Source organism: Eucalyptus grandis, chromosome 6 (assembly GCF_016545825.1).
Source record: "Eucalyptus grandis isolate ANBG69807.140 chromosome 6, ASM1654582v1, whole genome shotgun sequence".
Classification (NCBI taxonomy): domain Eukaryota; kingdom Viridiplantae; phylum Streptophyta; class Magnoliopsida; order Myrtales; family Myrtaceae; genus Eucalyptus; species Eucalyptus grandis.
Genome location: NC_052617.1, coordinates 17,394,611 through 17,401,428, shown reverse-complemented (window position 1 = coordinate 17,401,428; position 6,818 = coordinate 17,394,611). Strand labels below are relative to the sequence as shown.

Here is a 6,818-nt window from a genome sequence, read left to right as displayed (position 1 = left end):
CCCCACCACCCTCCCCCTTGCTAAAACTCTAACCACGGCATCTTCTTCCTCCTCGTCACACAATTCTCTCCTGGTCGCCTCATCGCAGTCGCTCGCTGGAAGAGCCCTCTTTCATAGCTGTAGTGTCACCGCCGACCCTCCATCACAGCATCTCAAACGCGGTCCTTTGGATCGCCTGCTCTTCCTCTGGCCCTCCCTCGTTGTCTCGGCCTCGCCTTCGCGCCCTTGGCCTCACCTCCACCCTCCATAGTCATCCTCTCTCTTGGACACGCCCGTCGGAACGTGTCGAAAAAGGTTGACCACATATCCGGATTCCCGACACGTGTTGACTGCGTGTCCGAACGTGTCGGACACGACACGGAAGTTGTAGCAACGTGTCGGTGCACCATAGGCAAGGGTTGCCCTTGTCGGCGAGGGCCACCCACGCCAGCTATAGGCGAGGGATGGTCTTGCCGGCCCTTACCAGTAGCTAGCGAGGGCCGACCTCGTAGAAGCCCCCTGGGTGAGGGTTGCCATGCCCAAGCGATGCCATCCCTCGCCTGTGGCTGGCATGGGTGGCCCTCGCTGGCAAGGGCGACCCTCGCCCAGCCCTTTGTGGGCATTGCCAATGGCCGGAAGCCATCGACGAAGAGGAAGAAGAAGAACCAGGAAAAAAAAAAAAAAAAAAAAGGGGAAATTGCCAAATGACGAAAATACCCTTAACGATTCGAAAAATTTAGCTGGCGGCATCCGGCAAGGTCGAGTCCTTATTTTGAAACAATAAAAGCCACTTCAGGTTCTTATTTGAAACAAAGTTCATTTCGGGCCCATATTTGAGAAAATAAATGTACTTCAGGTCATTTTTTGAAATTTTCCCTATATTGTATGTCAGGTTTATTTGATTGGACATCTTATGTCGTTTTAGTATAGACACATTTTGCATGTCATTGCATTCTCACTGAACGCATTGCCCATAGTTTTTTTTTTTTTTAGGGCTCATTATTAAATAATTGAAAATCCCAAAAAATCGAGTGGCTTCTTGTTAATTAAAAATCATATATAAGGTTGTTGTTGTGGTTTCTAAGCCAACATTGTAGATATTTTCATTGCTTTGAACTAAATCCTACAATTTATTTACTGCTTTATTAGGTGTTAAATTAGTGGTTTGTGCATTCAAATATTAAGAAGTAATAAAATGGATGTAAGCTTCCTACTAAACATTTTTTCATGAAAAGAACAGTACCATAAATGCATCAGCGAAATCTAGTATAACCAAGTCATTATATCCAAAATCTCTTGATCGTAGGAATAAAGTATTTCTCCAAATACTTTATTTGGATTTATAATCAACCCACCGTAAACTGATTAGTGATAATTCTTAAACCCTAAGTTGCAAATTAGTATGGGTTTGAGAGAGTCTGAGTTAAGATCAAGCTTGATAGTTCATTAGTTAAACCCTAAGTGGTGCACCTAGCGAGGTCGCGACATTGCCATTGTTTTCTTCTTCTGTAGCTTGTTGACATGCATACGTTCGCCATAGAAATGATCTCGGAAGAAGAGATAATTGTCGCTACCAATACAAATATAAAGTCAACTCGAAAATATAAGAGCTTCATAGGCCATTCCTAATCAAGCAAATATGAGTAGCTAGATCTGCAAAATTTCAGATTAGGCAACAATCAACATGTAAAGAAAAGATGTTACTACAGAACATAGCAGTGCACTACTTCTTTTATTCACGAGTAGCGGCTCTATGTAATCTCAGTTCTTCAATTAAAGAAGTCAAGTCTGTATAAGAAGATCCACCTTCTTCAACAGCCGCTCTAGCAATTTCCTGGAGCGCTTTTGTCCTTCTTCTCATTTCCTCAGCCTCTTCACCTACCATAATCTGCCTCACCGCCTTGCAGATGTCGTCTCTACTGACGATATCTCCAGCAACCCCGATATCAACCCACCGTTTAACCCCAACACCAATCCCAACCTGGAGCACCTGAGTCACCAACTTTTCGGTCAAGAAGTGATCATGAGTCATGGGTCGTGTAACCATAGGAAGCCCAGCACATATTCCTTCCAGAATTGAGTTCCACCCGCAGTGAGTCATGAATCCTCCAACTGATACGTGATCAAGTATCAGCATTTGGGGTGCCCATCCTCTTATGATCAGGCCCTGCCCTTCCATTCTCTCCTCGAAACCTTGCGGTAGCCAATCATCATCATCTCCATTTTGCTCTTCCTTCTTCCCTTTCCCGGCGACCCATATGAAGTTTTGCTCAGAAGCTTCAAGTCCTAATGCAATTTCCATAAGCTGCTGAGAATTAAAGCTGGCCTCACTACCGAAACACACATAAATGACAGAATTAGGTTCTTTGGAGTCCAGCCATTTTAAGCACTCATCCTTGTCAATAGATGCTTCCTTTCCTCTATTTGTTTTATCTTCCACGTCCTTATTGTACAATAAGAGAGGACCAACAAGCCAGGCCTTCCTGCCCAACACATTCCTAAAATAATCTGCATAATCTTTTCGAGTTGATAACAGCTGTTAACAACATTCCCGAAGCTCTTTAACTGCGATGCATATACTTCTCTCAACAACTTGGCAAAATCATTGTCTTGTTTATGATGATCAGCTAGTTGATGCCTCGTCAGCTGTATCTCCCCAGGAAGGTCAGGCACAATAAAAGCTTCTGAGTCAGATGAAACTTTCTTGTGGGGTTCATATCGACTAATGGTTTCATACGCGCTCATTGAGAATAAACAAAGAGCATTAACAACTATTCGAGGAATATTACACTCAGCAGCAACATCTGTAGCCCATGGAAAGAACATATCAGCTATGAGGCAATCGGGTCTATGTTCTTGCAGGAGCCGCAGAAGCGGTTCTCGGAGTATGCTCAAGGCCTTAACGAACTTAACCACCAGTTCTCTACTGTTCGCACCGGAACTGGAAATGATGGCTTCTATGTTCTCGCATCCCTCAGGCAACCCGACCTCCACGGAAGGGAGCTTGACAGTTAGGATGTCGATATCCAAACCAGAGTGCTTGGTTCTCTCGATGTGCTTCAAGTAAACGGCGAGGTTGAGATGGGTGGTGACTATGGTGGCCTTGATGCCTCGGGTTGCGAAAAGTCTGGCCATCTCGATAGTCGGGATCATGTGGCCATGAGCCATGAACGGCAGGAAGAAGATGTGAAGTCGATGAAGTTCACTATCCATGGTAATTTTCACAAGGACTGATCTAAGATTAGAAAAAATTTAGGAGGAGAGATGGACCTGGTTTAGCTTCTTCTGGGTTGTCTTGAAAATGGCAAAATACAGAGACTCTTTCACGACCATGCTCGTATAAGTATCGTGACTTTACAGAGATTTTCAGTCCCAAGCCGTTTGGAGCAGAAGGAAAATATAATCACGCGATCAGCCAAATATTGCGTCCCGTCTTTTAAATACATGGAAGGGCTATTAGGTCAAACTTCACATGTTCTGCACTCATCATCTACCCCAGACTTCACGTGTTCTGCATTCAGCATCTCTATTATGATTCCAGCTAACACTCATCATCTTTGTTCGCCCAATAGCTGGAATCATAATAGAGATGATGAGTGCAGAACACGTGAAGTCCGGCCCAATAGCCTCCCACATACAAATTTTTTATTTCCTGATAGGCAATTTGTGACATCCCCTTTCTCCCCTTTTTCCTTTTTTTGTCTTCTTCTCTCTCTCCTCTTTCTCCTTTCCCCACGTTTCCCCCTTTTTGCCAATTCTTCCCCATTTCCCTTTCTTTCTCTATCTCTGTCTCTCTCTGTCTCTATCTCTCTGTCTCTCTCTTTTCTCCCTTTTTCCCCCTCATGTCACCTCCTGCCCCCCCATTTTCTTCTGTCCTTTCTTCTCTCTCTTTTCTCTCTCTCTCTCCCTCTCTCTTCTCACCCCCCCACCCTCTCAGCCAAAACCCCCTTCTTCTTCTTCTTCTTCTTCTTCTTCTTCTTCTTCTTCTTCTTCTTCCTTTCCTTTGCTGTCGTTCTACTCCCCACCACCAGCACCACTGCACCTTTTTCCCCCCTCCATCAGCACAACCACCTGTCATGCAACAACCCATTCCTTGGTCGATAGAAAGTGATGTCCTAGGACTCATCGCCAACCCTTTCTTTTAATTGTACATGCTGAAGCGTATAATAAAATCCCTAGACAACACAAATATGGGATAGAAAAGCAGGATACCATTTTCACCAAAACACTTTTCATAAACAAACTAGTTTATACACAGAGGGCAACTCTCAGGTCTATGTACAAGAGATTTATCTCCAAGAAGAACTACTGAGCCATCCATGCTCCTGACCTTTCTGCCTCAAGCTCCTGGTTCTTCACATTAAGGACCTGAAAATGATTATACAATAACCATTGAGATTAAAATCTCAGTGAGTCCTCCCCTAAGCCCCAGTTAGAACACTAACTCAACTCGGGGTATCTCTCTAGAACCACCCCACAAACAAATCATGACTAACAACCAACAATCAACAATCGATTCACATGCAACCTTACCCAGTCTGCCATACCATGCACGTTGAATCTCAGCACAATACATGCAATGCACATGGCCATTAGATGATACAATTTATCAATCACATACAAGTCGTATCACAAGCGATCTCACCTGTCCATTGCCACACCCTGCATGTTATCGATTCATGCGTGCGTGCCATAAATAATGTGATCAACATGTATAACCGGAACTAATGACGCCATGATTCTCATATGCTCTTGCACTTTAGTGCACCACCTATCATGCATTAATCGATCACACGGGTCTTAATTATAAGATAAAATCGTCATGACACATCCCATACTGCGCCACACAATTTTACCTCATAATAAGGCCCAACCAACTCAACCCTCACGCGTGTTCCACTTATTGATGACCTCCCGGCTATAGCTAACTTTTCAATTAGTGCTCATCCACCTCAACACTCATGTGTGCTCTAGTTATTAATGACCTATTGGCTATGGCTAACTTTCCAGTCGGCAATCATCTAACTTCCGCCGGGCTATTGATAAAAATCAGGCTTCGTCTTGCCCCTTCGAGCATGGCTAAGTCTAAAACTTCCATTTAGATGAATTCCTAAAAGGGACATCGGTCCAGAATCTATTGCGATCGGCTTCCAACTCCCGTTAGGTATCGCCCCCAAAATTCCATTGGGTGACGGTTCAAACTTAGCGATCGTGCAAACATACCTCCTCAAAGCCTTCTCTCATAAAAGTGGTCCCTCTCCAATGTCCCTCGGACAATCCGAGGGACATTGGAGATACTTTTCATTCTCGAGTGCACATGCATTAGTGAAAATTGCTTAATTCATGCGGATGCCCATGCGTTTATACACTCAAATCACCTCATAAGGTCAAAGCACATGAAATTAGATACTTTTCATTCTCGGGTGAATAGTGCGCGTGAATAGTGTTTCATGAACAGTATTCGTATAAATAGTGAATTTCCAGAATTAAATAACTAGTAAATTAAATCCAAAAGTCATTAAAAACAGTAATTAAAGCAAGCAATTAATCAATTAAAGTTAACCAAACTTAATTAAGCACGTAAGCCATAATTAAGCAAATAAAGCTAGCTTAAATTAAACTAATCCTAGCCATTCATCTAACCACCTATCTTAGGACTAACATAGCTTAATTAAATCTCCTAAACTAGAATCAATACTAATTAAAGCAACTATAAGCAAGTTTAGGCACTAATAAAGGGATTATGAGCTAAACTCACCCGTTAAACGGGCCAGAGACACGGACATGACGGCGACGATGGAGGCTACGCTCGGGAACCTCAACCACGATGATCCAAGGCAGTCTCGGGGCTGGAACAGCAACCTCAAACTCGGACTCCCATTGAAACTTTGAAAACTGGACTACCGGAGGAGAAACAAAGCTAACGGGCTTGGTCGGAGCTTTGGCAAGGGGTTGGCCGGTGACCAATGGCACCTGGGGGTCGAGGGGGACTTGCTGGTGGCTAGGATGGGTGGAGGCTGGGTCGAAATGGAAGGAAAATGGCTGAAACGGGCGAAACGGGCGAAGTAGTGTAGGTTGCCGGGCGGATCGACGGACCATCGAGCAGTTTCTTCCGGCCAGTCGGCGGGTCGGCCGGCAGCTCCGTTCAGCGTACGACCGGGTCCTCCTAAATGGTTTAGGCCTTCTGAGCGCGATGGTAGGTGGCACGAAGGCTGATTCTCACAAGAATGCAACAATCAACTCAGCTTTTCACAAGGTCAGCTAGAGCAGAAACAGGTAGAGAAGGAAAACAATGGAGAAAAGGCTACGAATTTGCTTGGGGATGAAGAGGGGAGAGAGATTGATGTGAGGGCTAGTTTCTCTGGTTCGTACAAGCTCTCAAATGCCTCAACAATGGATAAAGGAGGAGCAAGGAGGAAGAAGGAGGTTGCTGAAGATGAGGAGGGGCCACAAAATATCCAAAGCACTTGAGTTCTATGCCCCCACCATGCATGGCTGTCTTCCTTAGCCAATTTGCAGCAGCCAAGCTTCCTTAGCAAGCTAAGCAAGTGGTCCAAATGTTGCTCCCCACAAGGCCTACGAATTTTGGAACACTTGCCATCCCATTTAATTCAATTCCCCTTCCAATTTCACTTCATTCCTTCTCCATTTGAGCTCAATTTGACTCCCATAAATTCAGCCAAGATGCCATTGCCCATCTCGTGTTTTTTCCTCGTCAATTGAACCAACTTGACAGTCAACGGCATGCTAAAAAACGGTCCTCCAATTTTCCCGGTCCAAAACGGCCCAATTTTGAAATTTCGCCGAAATCTTTGATTTACAGAAAAAACTTCGGAGGA

At 44.4% G+C, this 6,818-nt stretch overlaps 1 pseudogene; it reads right to left on the bottom strand.

Moving 5' to 3' along the window:
- Positions 1 to 1,625: 1,625 nt before the first annotated feature.
- On the bottom strand, positions 1,626 to 3,482 carry LOC120294708 (annotated as a pseudogene).
- Positions 3,483 to 6,818: the final 3,336 nt, after the last annotated feature.